At 44.2% G+C, this 19,989-nt stretch overlaps 1 non-coding gene and 1 pseudogene across 1 annotated transcript; one reads left to right on the top strand and one right to left on the bottom strand.

Moving 5' to 3' along the window:
• The first annotated feature begins 7,609 nt into the window (after window positions 1–7,609).
• LOC119623921 (U6 spliceosomal RNA) lies at window positions 7,610–7,716 on the top strand. Its single transcript, XR_005240023.2, has one exon. It is a non-coding gene; the product is annotated as a U6 spliceosomal RNA (small nuclear RNA).
• Window positions 7,717–13,388: 5,672 nt separating this feature from the next.
• LOC103238381 (vesicle transport through interaction with t-SNAREs homolog 1B pseudogene) lies at window positions 13,389–14,206 on the bottom strand (annotated as a pseudogene).
• Between the last annotated feature and the right edge of the window lie 5,783 nt (window positions 14,207–19,989).

Genomic DNA, 19,989 nt, shown 5'->3' with positions numbered 1-19,989 from the left:
GCCTGGCTTTTTTTTTTTTTTTTTTTTTAAGAAATGGGGTCTCACTTTGTTGCCCAGTCTCCAACTTCTGGCCTTAAGCGATCCTACCCCTTAACTCTCCCAGGAGCTGAGATTACAGGCATGAGCCAGGAAACCTGTCCAGAAATTTGTCTATTTCATCTAAGTTTCAGGATTTATTGACATAAACTTGTTTCCTTATTATGCTTTTAGTTCTATAGAACCTATATTGTCCTTTTTCTCATTTCTGATATTAATTATTTGTGTTTTCTCCCTTTTTTTTTCCTGTTCATTTTAGTGAGAGGTTTATTGCTGTGATGGTAAATTTTTTTTTTTGTAGGGATGATGTGTTTTATTTATTTAAAAAAAAATTTTTTTTTTTTTTTTGAGATGGAGTCTTGTCTATTTCCCAGGCTGGAGTACAGTGGCATGATCTCAGCTCACTGCAACCTGTGCCTCCTGGGTTCAAGCAATTCCCCAGCTTCTGCCTCCTAAGTAGCTGGGACTGCAGGCGCATGCCACCACACCCGGCTTATTTCTGTATTTTGTTTTAGTAGAGACGGGGTTTCACTGTGCTGGCCAGGTTGGTCTTGAACTTCTGACCTCAAGTGATCTGCCCACCTCAGCCTCCCAAAGCACTGGGATTACAGGCATGAGCCACCATGCCTGGCCTGGGATGGTGTTTTGCTATGTTGGCCAGGCTGGGCTCAAATTAACCTCCTGCCTCAGCTTCCCAAAGTGCTGGGATTAAGGACATGAGCCCTCATGTCTGGCCTGTGATGGCTGATGTTACATATCAACTGGCCTAGGTTAGAGAGCTGGTAGACATTATTTCTGGGTGTGTCTGTGAGGCTGTCTCTAGAAGAGCTTGCATTTGAATTGGTGGACTGAGGAAAGAAGATCTGTCCTCATCAATGTGCAGGCATCATCCAATCACTGAGGGCTCAATAGAACAAAAAGGTGAAGAAAGGGCACATTCTTTCTCATCATGAGCTGGGACATCAATCTTACGCCCTTGACACTCACCCAAGGACACTGGAGGTCCTGGTTCTCAGGACTTTGGACTCTGGGATTACACTATTTCCTGCCCTGGTTCTCAGGCCTTTGGCCTCAGACTGGGAGCTATGCCACTGGCTGCCCTAGTTCTCATGCCCTTGGACTCTGATTGAATAACACCCCTAGCTTTCCTGATTCTCCAGCTTACAAATGGCATATCATGGGAATTCTTGACCTCCATAACTGTGCAAGCCAATTCTCATGATAAATCTCTTATATATTTACATATATCCTAATGGTTCTGTTTCTCTGGAGAATCCTGACTAATACAATTGCAATTGATCTTCTCAAAGAACCAGCCTTGGTTTCACTGTCGTCATTGTTATCTACTTAATTGATTTCTGCTTTAATCTACTATTTCCTTTATTCTGCTTATTTTGAGCATAATCTCCTCTTCTTTTCTAGTTTGTTAAGGTGGAAGCTGAGGACATTGGTTTTAGATTTTTCTTCTTTTCTACTATAGGCATTCAGTGCTATAAATTTCTAAGTACTGCTTCAGGTTTTTTTCTTCTTCTTTAAAAATTTTTGGCCGGGCGTGGTGGCTCACGCCTGTAATCCCAGCACTTTGAGAGGCCGAGGTGGGCAGATCACGAGGTCAGGAGATCAAGACCATCCTGGCTAACAGGGTGAAACTACTAACAATACAAAAAAAATTAGCTGGGTGTGGTGGCGGGCGCCAGCTACTCGGGAGGCTGAGGCAGGAGAATGGTGTGAACCCAGGAGGCGGAGGTTGCAGTGAGCCAAGACCACGCCACTGCACTCAAGCTGAGGCAACAGAGCGAGACTCTGTCTCAAAAAAAAAAAAAAAAATTATTATTATTATTATTATTTTTTAACATTTTTAGTAGAAATGAAGTTTTACCATGTTGGCCAGGCCGGTCTCAAACCTCTGGGTTCAAGTGATCCGCCTGCCTAGGCCCCCCAAAGTGCCGGGATTACAGGTGTGAGCCACCACTCCTGGCCCAACTTCAGTTTTATCCCATAAATTTTATCTCATACATTTTGATATGTTGTCTTTATTTTCATTTGGTTCAAAATACTTTTTATTTTCTCTTCCAATTTCTTTGATTTATGGGTTATATAGAAGTGTGTTCTTCAGATTCCACATATTTGGGAACTGTCCAGATATATTTCTGTTATTGTTTGTTTGTTTTGAGACAGGTTCTCACTCTGTCACTGAGGCTGGAGTGCAGCGGTGTGATTTTGGCTTACTGAAACCTCAACCTCCAGCGCTCAAGCGATTCTCCCACCTCAGCCTCCCGAGTAGTTGAGACTACAGGTGTGCACTACCATTCCCAGCTAATTTTAAATAACTCAGCCCTGCCTCTACAAAAAGTACAAAAATTAGCCAAGCACGGTGGTGCACACCTGTCGTCAAACTCCTGGGCTCAAGCAATCTGCCTGCCTTGGCCTCCCGAAGTGCCGGGATTACAAGTGTGAGCCACTGTGCCCAGCTTCTGTTGTTGATTTCGAATTTAAACCATTTTGGTCAGAAAACACACTTTGTATAATTTGCATCCTTTTACATTTATTGAGAAGTGTCTTATTGCCCAGAATGTGCTACCAAATAGGAGTATGATATGAAAATCAGATAATGACATTACAAGAAATCTACAGACCAATATCCACCATGATACGGATACAAAAATCCTTAAAACAGTTGTAGCAAATTGAATCTAACAGTGTAGAAAAACATACATCATGACTAAGTGGAGTTTACCCTAGGAATTCAATGTTGTTTTAATTTTTAAAACTTAATCAATGTAATTCAATATATTGTAACTCAGAGAAAATGACCAAGGTGAGTCTCAATCATTTTAAGAGGTTTATATGTCAAGGCTAAGGACATACCCTGGAAAAAGAATACAGAAATACAGGAAAAATCTGTGGTCTGTGCCTTTTTCTGAAGACAGTCTGGAGAGCTCAATATTTGAAGGGGAAAGAGTGGATATTGGGGGAAGGAGGAAGAAAGAAAAAAGGGAGGGTAGATAAAAGAGGCAAGCGGTTGTTTTCTTTTGAGTCTTTGATGAGCATTCACTGAATACACATTTTACATGTGGGAGGGTGGAGGGATAGTCACTTGGATGTTTGTCTCATGCTCAGTGAATCTGCATTTTTACATAAGATAAACATAGGGCAGAGGAAGCAGTCAGGTGTGCATTTGTCTCAGATGAGCAGAGGGATGACTTTTTAATTCTGTCCTTTGTCTCATTCCTGTGAAGATCAGCTATCAAGGTACATTGTTAGGGTACATTTCAACAGAGCGGTTTTAGGGGAAAGGTCTTGGGGCCTACAAAGAATTTCCTTGCAGGTAAATTGTGAGCAAGGTATGTAGCTTTTTTTTTTTTTAATAGTAAATTGAATTTTTTTTTTTTTTGAGACGGAGTTTCACTCTGTCGCCCAGGCCGGAGTGCAGTGGCCAGATCTCAGCTCACTGCAAGCTCCGCCTCCCGGGTTTAGGCCATTCTCCTGCCTCAGCCTCCCGAGTAGCTGGGATTACAGGCACACACCACCACACCCGGCTAATTTTTTGTATTTTTTAGTAGAGACGGGGTTTCACCGTGTTAGCCAGGATGGTCTCGATCTCCTGACCTTGTGATCCGCCCGTCTCGGCCTCCCAAAGTGCTGGGATTACAGGCTTGAGCCACCACGCCAGGCCGTAAATTGGATTTTTAATTGGCAATACTGTTTATTTTTTTCAATTATACTTTATGTTCTAGGGTACATGTGCACAACATACAGGTTTGTTACATATGTATACATGTGCCATGTTGGTGTGCTGCACCCATTAACTCGTCATTTACATTAGGTATATCTCCTAATGCTATCCCTCCCCCCTCCCCCCACCCACAATAGGCCCCGGTGCGTGATGTTCCCCTTCCTGTGTCCAAGTGTTCTCATTGTTCAGTTCCCACCTATGAGTGAGAGCATGTGGTGTTTGGTTTTCTGTTCTTGTGATAGTTTGCCGAGAATGATGGCTTCCAGCTGCATCCATGTCCCTACAAAGTCTCGCTCTGTCGCCCAGGCTGGAATGCAGGTGGCACGATCTTGGCGATCTCGGCTCACTGCAAACTCCGCCTCCAGGGTTCACGCCATTCTCCTGCCTCAGCCTCCCGAGTAGCTGGTACTACAGGCGCCCACCACCACACCTGGCTAAATTTTTTGTATTTTTTTGGTAGAGACGGGGTTTCACGGTGTTAGCCAGGAAGGTCTTGATCTCCTGACCTCGTGATCCACCCACCTCGGCCTCCCAAAGTGCTGGGATTACAGGCGTGAGCCACCGCGCCCAGCGTTTTTTTTTTTTTTGGTTTTGTTTTTTGAGACAAGAGTCTTGCTCTGTTGCCCAGGCTGGAGTGCAGTGGCACAATCTTGGCTCACATCCACCTCCCGGGTTCAAGAGATTCTCCTGCCTCAGCCTCCTTTGTAGCTGGGATTACAGGCGCCCACCACCACGCCTGGCCAATGTTTGTATTTTTAGTAGAGATGGGGTTTCACCATGTTGGCCAGGCTGGTCTCAAACTCCTGACCCCTGAAAGTGCTGGGATTTACAGGTGTGAGCCACAGCGCCTGGCCAGTATGTAGCTTCTAAAATCTTTGTAACTATCTTATTTAGGAACAAAATGGGAAAATGGGAGATAGGTTTGCCTGACTCAATTCCCAGCTTGACTTTTCCCTTTGGCGTAGTGTGTTTGGTGTCCTAAGATTTATTTTCCTTTCAGAATATTAACAGACTAAAAATTTTAAACTGCATTATTCTCTCAATAGATGCAGAAAAGACATTTAATAAAATCCAATACCCTTTTTTTTTTTTTTTTTTTTTTGATGTGGAGTCTTGCTCTGTCACCCAGGCTGGAGTGCAGTGTCATGATCTTGGCTCACTGCAACCTCCCGGGTTCAAGTGATTCTCCTGCTTCAGCCTCCTGAGTAGCTGGGGTTACAGGCACGTGCCACCACACGTGGCTGATTTTTGTATTTTTGGTAGAGATGTGGTTTCACCATGTTGGCCAGGCTGGTCTACGAACTCCTGACTTCAGGTGATCCACCCACCTCGGCCTCCCAAAGTGCTGGGATTACAGGTGTAAGCCACTGTACCCAGCCCCAGCATCCATTCTTTTTTTTTTTTGAGAGGGAGTCTCCCTCTGTTGCCCAGGCTGGAGTGCAGTGGCCGGATCTCAGCTCACTGCAAGCTCCGCCTTCCAGGTTTACGCCATTCTCCTGCCTCAGCCTCCCGAGCAGCTGGGACTACAGGCGCCCGCCACCTCGTCCGGCTAGTTTTTTGTATTTTTTAGTAGAGACGGGGTTTCACTGTGTTAGCCAGGATGGTCTCGATCTCCTGACCTCGTGATCCGCCCGTCTCAGCCTCCTAAAGTGCTGGGATTACAGGCTTGAGCCACCGCGCCCAGTATCCATTCTTAATGTAGGTTGAGCATTCCTAATCCAAAATCCAAACTCTGAAAATGCTCTGACATTTGAAACTTATTTTTTTTCTTATCATACCCCGACTGGTCTGAAAATCTGAAACTTTTTGAGTAGACATGACTCAAAATGCTTATTGTAGCATTTCAGAATTCTGATTTTCTGATTAGGGATGCTCATATAAAGTATAATGCAAATATTCCAAAGTCCAAAAAATGTCTGAAATCCAAAACACTTCTGGTCCCAAGCATTTTGGATAAGAAATACTAAACATGTAAAAACATTTAGCTGGCCAGGCAGTGGCTCACACCTGTAATCCCAGCACTTTGGGAGGCCGAGGTGGGAGGATCACTTGAGACAAGGAGTTCAAGACCAGCCTGGACAATGTGGTGAGATCTCATCTCTATCAAAATTTATTTTTTAAATTAACAGTGTGTGGTGGTGTAAGTCTGTAGTCCCAGTTACTCTGGGGGCTAAGATGGGAGGATTGCTTGAGCCCAGGAGGTCAAGGCTACAGTGAGCTATTGTTGCACTACTGCACTCCAGTCTGGGCAGCAGAGCAGCACTCTGTCTCAAAATAATAATAATAAAAATAATAATAATAATAATAATAATAATTCAGCTGTCTAGGAATAGAAAGCATGAAGAATTTGGCCTTGCCCAAGGAAAGGCCTGGCCATTGTCCCTGGTTCCTGAGAGGTAGCCTCTAAACCCATGGAATTCCCAAAGTGGTAAGAATATCTCTCAAGTTGGGCACTGTGGTGTGCACCCAGCTACTCAGGATGCTGAGGTGGGAGGATCACTTGAGCCCAGAAGTTTGAGGCTGCAGTAAGCTCTGATCACATCACTGCACTCCAGCCTGGGTGACAGACAGAAGCCCTGTCTCTTAAAAAAAAAGATATATATATATCTTTGTTATTCATGTGGGCCCCTAAGATTACATCTGATAGTTTATGCTAATGAGGTGAATCAAGATGGGCTCCTTGGTGGATCTCACCATGATACCATCCTAACTTCCAGGGATAGGGGAGGGAGATGGGAGACTGAGTTCAACCACCATCATGCTTGTATAATGAAAACTCCAATAAAAACTCTGGACACTGAAGTTAGGACGGGCTTCCTGGATTTGCAACACTCCGTGTGTACTTTCACACATCGATGCTGAGAGGATAACATCTCCTGATGACAATGAAAGCTTTGCATTTGGAATCCTCCTAGACTCTGCTCTATGTGCCCCTTCCCATGGCTGATTTTAGAGTATCCTTTCCCTGGAATAAACTGTGACCATGAGAATAATAGGTAGCTTTCACTGAGTTCTCTCACTTCTTTTTTTTTTTTTTTTTTTGAGATGGAGTCTCGCTTTGTTGCCCAGGCTGGAGTGCAATGACACGATCTCAGCTCACTACTCTGCCTCCTGGGTTCAAGCAATTCTCCTGCCTCAGCCTCCTGAGTAGCTGGAACTACAGGCATGTGCCACCACGCCTGGCTAATTTTTGTGTTTTTATTAGAGATGGGATTTCACCATGTTGGCCAGGCTGGTCTCGAACTCCTGAAGAAGGAAAATCTAAAACTGCCTTGGCCTCCCAAAGTGCTGGGATTACAGGCATGAGTCACCACATCTGGCCTAAGTTCTGTCACTTCTTCAGTGAATTATGTGACCAGAGGGTGGTTTTGGGAAAACCCCAAACTTGCAGCTGCTCTCAGAAGTAAGGACAGTATTGTGGAGGACTGGGTTTGGCTAACTTGGGGGTAGAAGGCAACTTTCTCAACCTCATGGGAGCATATACAAAACAATAATCTCCAACTGTAAACACCTGTATTTGAAAAGTAGAAAGATCTCAAATCAATTAACTAACCTTCTACCCTAAGACACTGGAAAAAGAGCAAACTAAACCTAAAGCAAGAAGAATGAAGGAAAAACATATATTAGAGTTTAAATTAATGAAACAGGCAACAGAAAAACACTAAAGAAAATCAACAAAATGAATAGTTGGTCCTTTGAAAAGATCAACAAGGCTAGACTGATTAAGACAAAAACAGAGAAAGGCTGGGTATGGTGGCTCACATCTGTAATCCCAGTCCTCTGGGAGGCTGAGGTGGGAAGATCACTTGAGGCCAGGAGTTCAAGACCAGCCTGGGTGTGCTCTCCTTGGCAGCACATATACTAAAATTGGAACAATACACAGAAGATTAGCATGGCCCCTGCACAAGGATGATGTGTAAACTTTTGAAGTGTTCCATATTTTTTAAAATTTTAAAATTAAGAAAATGTATATGTATATATCTAAATTATAAAATTTAAAATATATATATACCTGTAAAAAAGTATATATATATATAAATTATAACATTAAAATATGTATATATATTTGGGAGACCAAGGCAGGTGGATTTCTTGGTGGAGTTTGAGACCAGCCTGGCCAACATAGTGAAACATGGTCTCTACTAAAAATACAAAAAAAAAGGCTGGGCGCAGTGGCTCATGCCTGTAATCCCAGCACTTTGGGAGGCTGAGGCGGGTGGATCATGAGGTCAGGAGATTGAGACCATCCTGGCTAACATGGTGAAACCCTGTCTCTACTAAAAATACACAAAATTAGCTGGGTGCGGTGGCGGGCACCTGTAGTCCCAGCTACTTGGGAGACTGAGGCAGGAGAATGGTGTGAACCCTGGAGGCAGAGCTTGCAGTGAGCCGAGATCATGCCACTGCACTCCAGCCTAGGCAACAGAGCGAGACTCTGCCTAAAAAAAAAAAAAAAAAAAAAATAATAATAATAATAATAATAATTTAGCTGGATGTGGTGACACATGCTTGCAATCCCAGCTACTCTGGAGGCTGAGGTGGGAAGATCACTTGAATACACACACACACACACACACACACACACACACACACATATATATATATATATATATATAGAGAGAGAGAGAGAGACTCCATAGCTCCAAAAAAATGAAAAATAAAAAAATTAGCCAGTTATGATGACATGTACCTGTAGTCCTAGGTACCTGGGAGGCTGAGGCAGGAGGATTGCTTGAGTCCAGGAGTTCAAGGTTACAGTGAGCTACAATCACACTACCACACTCCAGCCTGAGTGATAGAATGAGATCTTATCTCTCTAAAACAAGAACAGAAACAAAAAACGGAGAAGACTCAAATTATACTAAACTCAGGAATGAAAGAGGGAGCATTACTACTGAACTTTCAAAAGTAAGGAAGGTTATAAGAGAATACTATAAATGACTATGCCAACCAATTAGGTACCTTAGATGAAATAGACAAATACCTAGAAAACCACAAACTACTGAAATTGATTCAAGGAGAAATATAAATTCTGAATAGACCTATAATAAACAGAGAAAGAAGCCGGGCGCGGTGGCTCAAGCCTGTAATCCCAGCACTTTGGGAGGCCGAGACGGGCGGATCACGAGGTCAGGAGATCGAGACCATCCTGGCTAACACAGTGAAACCCCGTCTCTACTAAAAATACAAGAAAATTAGCCGGGCGTGGTGGCAGCCACCTGTAGTCCCAGCTACTCGGGAGGCTGAGGCAGGAGAATGGCGTAAACCCGGGAGGCGGAGCTTGCAGTGAGCCGAGATCGCGCCACTGCACTCCAGCCTGGGGCACAGAGCAAGACTCCGTCTCAAAAAAAAACAAACAAACAAACAAAAAAAAAACAGAGAAAGAGTAATTGGATTAGTAATCTAAAAGCATTTCACAAAGAAAAGTGAAGATTTTAATGGCGAATTCTACAAAACATTAAAGACTTACCACCAATTCTTCACAAACTCTTCCAAAAAACAGAAGAGAGAATTCTTCTAAACTCATCCTATGAGGGCAGTATTAATCCTGATACCAAAACAAGGCAAAAACATCAGAAGAAAACTATATACCAATATGTCTTATGAATTTAGATGCAAAAATCCTGAACTAGCAAACCAAATTCAGCAACATATAAAAAGGGTTGGCCAGACACAGTGGCTTACACCTGTAATCCCAGCACGTTGGGAGGCTGAGGCAGGTGGATCATGAGGTCAAGAGATCAAGACCATCCTGGCCAACATGGTGAAACCCTGTCTCGACTAAAAATACAAAAAAATTAGCTGGGTGTGGTGGTGCACGCCTGTACTCCCAGCTACTAGGGAGGCTGAGGCAGGAGAATCACTTGAACCCAGGAGGTGGAGGTTGCAGTGAGCTGAGATCATGCCACTACACTCCAGCCTGGCAACAGAGCAAGAGTCTGTCTCAAAAAAAAAAAAAAAAAAAAAAAAAAAGAGTTACATACCATGACAAAGTAGGATTTGTCTCAGAAATGCAGTTGGTTTGACATCCAAAATCAATTAATGTATTATGCCATATCAATAGAATAGAGGACAAAAACGACATTTCAATGTGGTCTGTTGATGACCTCAATACACACAGCCTGGCCAGGATGGTGAAACCCTGTCCCTACTAAAAATACAAAAAAAAAAAAAAAAAAAATTAGCTGGGCATGGTGATGAGCACCTGTAATCCCAGCTACTCGGGAGGCTGAGGCAGGAGAATCACTTGAACCTGGGAGGCGGAGGTTGCAGTGAGCTCAGATCGTGCCACTGCACTCCAGCATGAGCGACAGAGTGAGACTCCATCTCAAAAAAAAAAAGAAAAGAAAAGAAAAGAAAAAACTCAACAAACTAGATATAGAAGGGGATTCTTCTCAACCTGATAAAGGGTAGCTACAAAAACCCTCTGCTAATATCACACCTAATGGTGAAATTCTAAATGTTTTCCCTCTGAGATCAGGAACAAGACAAGAATGTCTGCTCTCCCTACTTCTATTCAACACGGTACTGCAGGTTCTGTCCATGGCAATTAGGTAAGAAAATGAAATTTATTTCATATACAGCTGGGCATGGGGGCTCACATCTGTAATCCCAGCACTTTGGGAGGCAGAAATGGGTGGATCACTTGAGCCCAGGAGTTTAAGACCAGCCTGGGCAGCATAATGAGACTTTGTCTATATTTTTAAATAAATAAATAAATAAATAAATAACAGATCAACATACAAATCAGTTGTGTTTCTATACATTAGAAATGAACGATCTAAAAATGAAATTAATAAAATAATTTTATTTACAAGGGCATCAAAAAGAATAAAATACTTAGGAATCAATTTAACAAAACAAATATAGAATGTATACTCTGTTTTTTTGTTCTGTTTTGTTTTGAGATGGAGTCTTGTTCTGTCGCCAGGCTGGAGTGCAGTGGCACGATCTTGGCTCACTGCAGCCTCCAACTCCCTGGTTCAAGCTCTTTTCCTGCCTCAGCCTCCCAAGTAGCTGGGATTACAGGCACATGCCATCACGCCCAACTAATTTTTGTATTTTTAGTAGAGACAGGGTTTCACCATCTTGGCCAGGGTGGTCTCGATCTCCTGACCTTGTAATCCGCCTGCCTCAGCCTCCCAAAGTGCTGGGATTACAGGGGTGAGCCACCATGCCTGGCCAGAATGTATACTCTGAAAGCTACAACACATTGTGGAAATAAATTAAGGATCTAAATAAATGGAAAGACATTTCATGTTAGTGGATCTACAGAATGAACACAATCTCTATCACCACCCCAGTTGGCTTCTTTGCAGAAATTGACAAGTTGATCCGAAATTCATATGGAAATGCAAGAAACCCTTAATAGCCAAAACAATCTTGAAAAAAAAGAACAAACTTGGAGAACTCACACTTCCTGATTTCAAAATGTACTGTAAAACTACAGTAGTTTCAAGACAGTTTCAAAAAAGATAAATAATCCAATTTAAACATGGGCTAAGGATTTAAATAGACATTTCTCCAAAGAAGCTATACAAATGGCCAGTAAGCACATGACAAGATGCTCAACATCATTAGTTGTGAGGGAAATGCAAATCAAAACCACAATGAGATATCACTTCACATGAAGATGGCTACAATAAAAAAGAGATAATAACGAAGTATTGGTGAGTATGTGGGAGGTTGGAACTCTCATACACTGCTGGCAGGATTATAAACCAGTGCAGCCACTTTGGAAAATGGTCTAGCAGTTCCTCAAATGATTAAATGTAGAATTATCATATGACCCAGTAATTCCACTTCCAGGTACATAGCCAAGAGAAATAAAAAACATTTGTTGAGGCAAAGAGTTATACACAAACATTCATAGCAGCTTTATTCAGAATAGACAAAAAAGTGGAAAAAACTCAATTCCATTACTGGTGAATGGGTATATAAAATGTGGTATATCCATACAATGGAGTAGAATTTGACAATAAGAAGGAACATCCAAGCACTTGTGAGTCGAAAAAAGAAATAAAGGACCGGGTGCGGTCTTTATTTCCATAGGCTCACACCTGTAGTCTCAACACTCTGGAAGGCAGAGGCAGCAAACTGCTTGGCTGGGGAGTCCGAGACGAATCTGGGCAACATAGTGAGACCTCTTTCTATTAAAAAAAAGTATACAAAAAAGTTAGCCAGACATGGTGGTGCCCACTTTTAGTTGCAACGACTTGGGAAGCTGAGGTGGGAGGATAGTTTGAGCCTGGGAGGTCAAGGTAGCAATGAGCCATGATCAGACCATTGCACTCCAACCTGGGCAAAGAGGGAGACCTTATCTTGAAAAACAGAAAGATAAATGAAGTATGGTATATGCTAAAACATGATTGAATCTTCAAAACAGGTTAAGAAGAAGGCCATCTCAGAGGACCACGTAAGGTATGATTTCATTTATTGGTTGACTGTCAGTTTTGAGACCGTGTCTCACTCTGTCACCAGGCTGGAGTGCAGGGCCTAATGTTGACTCACTGTAGTCTCGACCTCCTGGGCCCAGGTGATTCTCCCTCACTCAGCCTCTAGAGTAGCTGGGACCACAGGCATGTACCACCATGCTCAGCTAATTTTGTTTTAAGTAGAGACGGATTTTCACCATGTTGGCCAGGCTGGTCTTGAACTCCTGAGCTCAAGCAATCTCTCTGTCTCGGCTTCCCAAAGTGCTGGAATTACACGCATGCGGCACCACGCGTGGCACTTTTTTTTTTTTTTTTTCTGAAACAGAGTTTCACTCTTGTTGCCCAGGCTAGAGTGCAATTGCACGATCTCAGCTCACCAAAACCTCTGCCTCCTGGGTTCAAGCGATTCTCCTGCCTCAGCCTCCCGAGTAGTTGGGATTACAGGCATGTGCCACCATGCCCAGCTAATTTTGTAATTTTAGTAGAGACGGGGTTTTCTCCATGTTGGTCAGGCTGGTCTCGAACTCCCAATCTCAGGTGATCTGCCCACCTTGGGCTCCCAAAGTGTTGGGATTAGAGGTGTGAGCCACCGCGCCTTTTTTTGTTGTTGTTGTTAGACAGAGACTCCTTTTATCGCCCAGGCTCGAGTGCAGTGGCACAATCTCAGCTCACCACAACCTCTGCCTCCCGAGTTCAAGCGATTCTCCTGCCTCAGCCTCTGGAGTAGCTGGGATCATGGGTGCGCACCACCATGCCCAGCTAATTTTTGTATTTTTAGTAGAAACAGGGTTTCGCCATGTTGGCCAGGCTGGTCTTGAACTCCCCACCTCAGCCTCCCAAAGTGGTGGGATTACAGGTGTGAGCCACAGTGCCCGACTTTGGCATATTCTTAAAAATTAATTAATTAATTTTGTTTTTGAAGACAAGGTCTCACTCTGTCACCCAGGCTGGAGTGCAGTGGCACTATCATAGCTCACTGCAGCCTCAAACTCCTGGTCTCAAGCAGTTCTCCTGCCTCAGCCTTCTAAATAGCTGGGACTACAGATGTGGCCGCCATACCTGGCTAATTTTTTTTATTTTTGGTAGAGATGAGTTCTTGCTATGTTGGCCAGGCTTTTGTATTTTTAAAGAAGTCATAAATAGCATTATTACCTTGGTATATCATACTGGTCTTATTGCTGTCACTTCACATTTAACTGGCTTTCCATCTTTCCTCCCTTCTCCCATAGTCTGGCTACACAGTGCATCCTTGAACTGTTAGCCCACAGGAGCAACATGCTTATTCCATCCACATCCCTAACACCATGCATTCCCAAGGTCAAAGTTCTGGTCCACAACCCTTCCCTATTGCAAGCCCCATGCTTGCAAAGGAATGCAAAGTAAACCAGGCCTCCTGGGACAGCTAGCTCCAGTGAAATGATGATGGAAAGCAGAAGCTTGTTGGTTGTCACTTTTCTGGACCTTGAAGAGAGACTCTTTTGACTTTTGCACAAGTTTTCATTTGTGTTTCCCAGTGTACTCTCGGTACGCTCTCGCTGGTCCTGTTGGTTCCCCAGCTCTTCTGACATTTCTGAGCCAATCTGGTCAGTCTCTTGGGTGGCTCGGCCCAGGCTTTCGGTGCCTTGGAGAAGCATTGCCCTTTGCGACTGTAGCCTATTCATATGCTCAATCTCTACAGCATATGTTCCATATTTCATGACTCCTTGGTCCCCAAGCATGGCTGCAAAGATACACTTCTTGCCTCCAGGTGGAGTTGGGCAAGGTCCTTCTGTTAGTCTTGAAGCTTCGACATTATGGGGTTATGGAAAGATAGGGGTACATAATGTAATTCCTCCTCCATCTGTGCCAGCATTTTGTTTGCTTCCCGTTGCTTTTCATCAAAATCTCTGATCAACTTCTCCTGGGTCCCTGCCATATCCAGCAGCCACTAGTACACCCCTCGGAGGCACATCTCGTGCAGCTGCTCAAAATGCTCCGAGAAGGTGGCGGAGAGGGGCATGGCGCAGGCGGTGCTTGAGCAGCGCCCATCAAGATTCTGGGCGCTGGGCCCGCTCCTAGCTTGGCAGTCAGCAGCCCTGGCCTGTAACCATCACCACCACTGATGCCTGATTTCGTTGATGTGAAATATCCAGAACAGGCCACGCATGGTGGCTCATGCCTATAATCCCAGCACTTTAGGAGGCTGAGGTGGGCAAATCACTTGAGCACAGGAGTTCGAGACCAGCCTGGCAACATGGCAAAACCCATCTCTACAAAAAAAAAAAAAAAAAAATTAAAGTACAAAAACTAGCTGGGTGTGGTGGTGAGCACTTGTGATCTCAGCTGCTCTGGGGACTGGGGTAGGAGGATCGCTTGTGTGAGGAGTTCAATGTTGCAGTGAGCTATGATGGCACCATTGCACCCAGAAACCACTGTCTGGGTGACAGAATGAGACCCTGTCTCAAAGAAACAGAAAAATGAAAAAGAAAAGAAATATCCAGAAAGTAAATCAGTGGTTGCCCAAGGCTGGGAGGTTTTTGGGACATGGAGAGTGACTACTAGTAGGTATGAGATTTTGGGGGCCAGTGATGAAAATGTACTAACTGTGGTGATGGTTGCACAAATCTGAATATACTAACATTATTGACTTGCATACTTTAAGTGGACGAATTGCATGATATGTGAATTATATTTGAATAAAGCTGACCAAACCCTTTACCTAAATATAAAAGGTACAATAAAGCACCATATTTTCAAGACTCCATACAGATTTGTCATGTGTTAGAGTGGGTGCCTCTGACGAGAAGGGAAATAACAGGAAGGCTTGGATACTGGAGCAAATATTAAAATATGAGAGGCCCCTTTGCAGACCCATGATCGACACTTGAGTGAATGTGAGGTGAAAACCCTCAACAGTGGGACAGGCACCTCTTTGGAGAAGTGTGGCTGTGACAGGGAGCTGAGAAGTGGGACAGCAGCCTGATGCAGCTGTGGGTGAGGAGAGGGACAGTTAGACATGGGGAGAGTAGACTAGGAGCATAGCTGGCTGCTGTTGGGAGCGATCTAGTACAAGGGAGAAAGAAGAGGTGGTGCTGGAGCTGCTGATATGATTGAGCGAGATGGTAGGAGGAGAGGGAAGAGGGCAAATTCCTTCAGTCAACAGGAAGGAATTGGGGCAGAGGAGAACTGCTGGGAGTTCTGTGGGCTTGGAGAAGGATGATGGGAGGAGAGAGAATGAATGAAATAGTTTCTTTGGAGAATGGAAAGGAAATCCTGGCCAGGCGCGGTGGCTCATGCCTGTAACTCCAGCACTTTGGGAGGCTGAGGTGGGTGGATCACCTGAGGCCAAGAGTTCAAGACCAGCCTGGCCAACGTGGTGAAAACCTGTGGTTACTGAAAACACAAAACTTAGCCGGGTGTGGTGACATGCACCTGTAGTCCCAGCTACTCGGGAGGCTGAGGCATGAGAATCACTTGAACCCAGAAGGCGGAGGTTGCAGTGAGCCAAGATTGCACCACTGCACTCCAGTCTGGGAGACAGAGAAAGACTCTGTCAAAAAAAAAAAAAAAAAAAAAAAAAAAAAAAAGGGAAATCCTGCATGCAGATAAAGATTAGGGTCATTGGACTTCACTGAAATGCCCATTTGAAGCCTGTGTTATAGAACGGTGGAGTGTGTTATGGAAGAGGGGCTCCGCATGGTAAAGCACAAGAGGAGCGTGGATAGTAAGGTGTGGGGTGCTGCAGAGGTCACAGACACTGGCCAGCATAGATTCAGGAGGGGACTATAGGACAGCAGAGCGAGTGCTGTAAGGGTCCCAGGACAGACAAGGTGATTTGGAGAAGAGAAAACACTGGGCAAAATCAAAGGGGTGAAGGGAAGGTGGCTGGAACAAGCAGTTGGGTGCAGTCTGGGGACACACAGGGGACAACACTCGCAGACTCTAGACAGGAAGAAAGGTGGCTCCCAGCAGGGCAGGAAAGTCCTGCTGGGCAGCAGCCTCACCACCCACCGCCACCCTAGGTACTTCCTGTCCCACAGCCCTCTTATCCCTAAGGATCCTGAAGGGAGGGCTGTGTGGGCACAAAGCTAATAATAAAAGGGTGTCCAAAGAGGAAGGGGTCCTGAGGCCACGCACAGATGGTGATTTCTGGTCTGACCCACCTTTACTCATCTTCAGGTGAGCCCAGTGGTGGTGTCCTGCCTGGAGTGCCTTCGGCACCCTGTCAGTGCTTCCCGCTTAGACACAGCTGGGCTTGTCAGGGATGTACCCATGAGCGTTTCGGTGGAGGAGGCCTGGATGGAGCTCAGTCATGTACAAGTCTCAGTACTGTGAGCTAGTAGGAAGACTAAACATAAAACTAAGAGATAATTCCCTGACGTTGGGTTAATTTCCTTACCATAAAAAGAAAGCATATTTTTGAGCTGGGCGCAGTGACTCACACGTGTAATCCCAGAATTTTGGGAGGCTGAGGCAGGCAGATCACTTGAGTCCAGGAGTTCAAGACCAGCCTGGCCAACACAGCAAAATCCCATTTCTATTAAAAATAGAAAAAATTAGCCAGGTGCAGTGGAGCACACCTGTAACGCCAGCTACTCGGGAGGCGGAGGCATGAGAATCTCTTGAGGGGAAATTGCAGTGAACTGAGATCGCACTGCTATACTCCAGCCTGGATGACAGCAATATTTTGTCTCGAAAAGAAAAGAAAAGAAAAAGAAAAGTAAGAAAGATAATTTTGGCCAGGCGCGGTGGCTCAAGCCTGTAATCCTAGCACTTTGGGAGGCCAAGACGGGTGGATCACGAGGTCAGGAGATCGAGACCATCCTGGGTAACCCGGTGAAACCCCGTCTCTACCAAAAAATACAAACAAACTAGCCGGGCGAGGTGGCGGGCGCCTGTAGTCCCAGCTACTCAGGAGGCTGAGGCAGGGGAATGGCGTAAACCCGGGAGGCGGAGCTTGCAGTGAGCTGAGATCCGGCCGGGCACTGTAGCCTGGGTGACAGAGCGAGACTCTGTCTCAAAAAAAAAAAAAAAAAAAAAAAAAAAAGAAAGATAATTTTGAAGAAGAAAAAGGGAAAAGAGGAGGAGAAGAAAGAGGGCTTGGTTTGGTGTGTGCTAAAGCGGTGGTCCCTAGATCAGCAGCGAGGGCTTGCCCTGGAAACTTGTTAGAAATGCACATTCTCAGGCTTGACCCCAAACTTAATGAATCAGAAATTCTGTATTAACAAACTCCGAAGGTAGTTCTAACGCACGCTGGAGTTTGAGAACTACGGTTCTAAGGCAATTTCCACTTTTTTCCACCCTCATCTCCAAACACTTAGCTATGTTGCTGCTGGAGCCAGGCTGCAGGGTGCCAAGTAAAGGCTTAACTTAGGGTTAGAGGGGGAAAGTCCTGGTGTGCAGACCTGGTGAGGAGCTTCCTCACTCTCACTGCATGGAGACCAGCTTTGAAGCACCCAGAGCAGAGAGATCAGAACCATGGGAACACTGGAAGAATGTGACTCAGAGGGCCTTGGCCCCGCAGGGATGCGGTTATGAGAGCTGGTTTCCCTGCCCACCAGAAAGCACAGCAGCCACTGAAAGAGGTATACGACAACTTAAACTATTAGGAGCACTTGAAGAGATTCAAGTAGTATGAAAAAAAAAAAAAAAGAGGAAAAAGAAAAGAAAGTAAAAAAGGAAAAAGAAAGAAACAACTTTCTGGAACTAAAAAACATTATTTTCAACAAAAGAATTAGTATACGTATTGAAAGAGAGAATAGTCACTGCTGAGACTCCAATTAGTGGCTTGGAAGAACACACGGAAATAATATTTCAAAGCATGGAGAAAATAATATGAAGAGATGGAAATAACAAGGAAAATATGATTCTTGGAGAATAGATCCAGTAGTCCTAAAATTCAACTCTATTAGTTCCAAAAGGGGGAAAAGGAATAGATGGAGGAGAGGCAATAAAGAATAGAAGAAAATTTTGCTGATCTGAAGAAATATCTGAGCTTAAAGACTGAAAGGAAACAGGAAGATACAACAAGAAAAGACATACACACAGGCATGAAACTCCCAAACTTCAAGGTTAAAGAAAAACATTTTCAAGTTTTTAGACAGAAAGAGCAAGTTATCTACAAAAGGAAACAAATCACATTGGTATAGGACTTTTCATCTACAACACTGGAAGCTCAAAATGGGAAAACTGAGAGAATCTTTCTTTTTCTTTTTTTTTTCTTTTTTTTTTTTTTTGAGATGGAGTCTCGCTCTGTTGCCCAGGTTGGAGTGCGGTGGTGCAATCTCGGCTCACTGCAACCTTCGCCTCCCGGGTTCAAGTGATTCTCCTGCTTCAGCTTCCTGAGTAGCTGGGATTACAGGTGTGCGCCACCACTCCCGGCTAATTTTTGTATTTTTAGTAGAGATAGGGTTTCACCATGTTGGTCAGGCTGGTCTCAAACTCCTGACTTTGTGATCCACCTGTCTCAGCCTCCCAAACTGCTGGGATTACAGGCGTGAGCCACTATGCCTGGCCAGGAATATTTTATTTATTTTTATTTTTTTGAGACTGAGTCTTGTTCTGTCGCCCAGGCTGGAGTGCAGTAGTGCAATCTCGGCTCACTGCAACCTCCACCTCCCAGGTTTAAGTGATTATCCTGCCTCAGCCTCCCGAGTAGCTGGGACTACAGGCACCTGCCATGATGCCCAGCTAATTTTTGTATTTTTAGTAGAGATGGGATTTCACCATGTTGGCCAGGTTGGTCTCGAACTCCTGACCTCAAGTGATCCACCCACCTTGGCCTCCCAAAGTGCTGGGATTACAGGTGTGAGCCACCGCGCCCAGCCTTACACAGGAATCTCATACCCAGCTGAGAAAACTTTCATCTGTCAGGGCAAAATAAATCTTTTTGGAGATCCAAAGGATTCAGAGAGTATATCAATCTCATACCTCACCTAAAAGAATGGTTTGGTAACAGAACAGAGAAATCAAGACAGAGGAAGGTGAAGAGAAGAAAGAACAAGTAGTGAGCAACAAACTTAGAAAGAAAAATATTATACAGTTAAATGTTCATGGAGCTTGACATACCTCTAACTATATCTACAACCAAAAGTACTATCTTATCTCAGAAAAACCTAGGAGTTGGAAGCAGAGTGAGAGAGGTAAGAAAAAGTATTCTAAATGTCTCTCTTATTGGTAGAAGTGCAGGACATGAAACATCTTAATGGAATACATATTTGGCATATTTGCAAATAATCATAAAGAAATGTGTGTTTTATTATTATTGCTGGGAAGGGAAAGTAACTAACAAAAGAATGGAAAAATATAGAACATCTAAAATAACAATGGGGTAGGGAAAATGAAATGAATAGCAACATGAGCTAAAAAGTTAAATCATGGGATGGGTAAAGAACATACAATAAGATAACAGAAATGAAATAAAAATGTACCATTCATTCCACTTGTGGAATCATAATTTATTCAAAAGAAGGCATAAAAAGAGGGAGAAAAGAGGCTGGGAGCGATGGCTCACGCCTGTAATCTCAGCACTTTGGGAGGCCAAGGCGAGTGGATCTTGAGGTCAGGAGTTCGAGACCGGCCTGACCGACATGGGGAAACCCCGTCTCTACTAAAAATACAAAAATTAGCCAGGCGTGGTGGTGTGTAGTCCTAGCTACTCAGGAGTCTGAGGCAGGAGAATCGCTTGAGCCCAGGAGGCAGAGGTTGCAGTGAGCCGAGATCATGCCATTGCACTCCAGCCTGGGTGACAGAGTGAGACTCCGTCTCAAAATAATAAATAAATAAATAAATAAATAAATAAAT

The sequence above is a fragment of the Chlorocebus sabaeus genome, chromosome 11, assembly GCF_047675955.1.
Source record: "Chlorocebus sabaeus isolate Y175 chromosome 11, mChlSab1.0.hap1, whole genome shotgun sequence".
Lineage (NCBI taxonomy): Eukaryota > Metazoa > Chordata > Mammalia > Primates > Cercopithecidae > Chlorocebus > Chlorocebus sabaeus.
The sequence above is the reverse complement of the archived record's forward strand: the minus strand, read 5'-3'. Positions and strand labels throughout refer to the sequence as shown.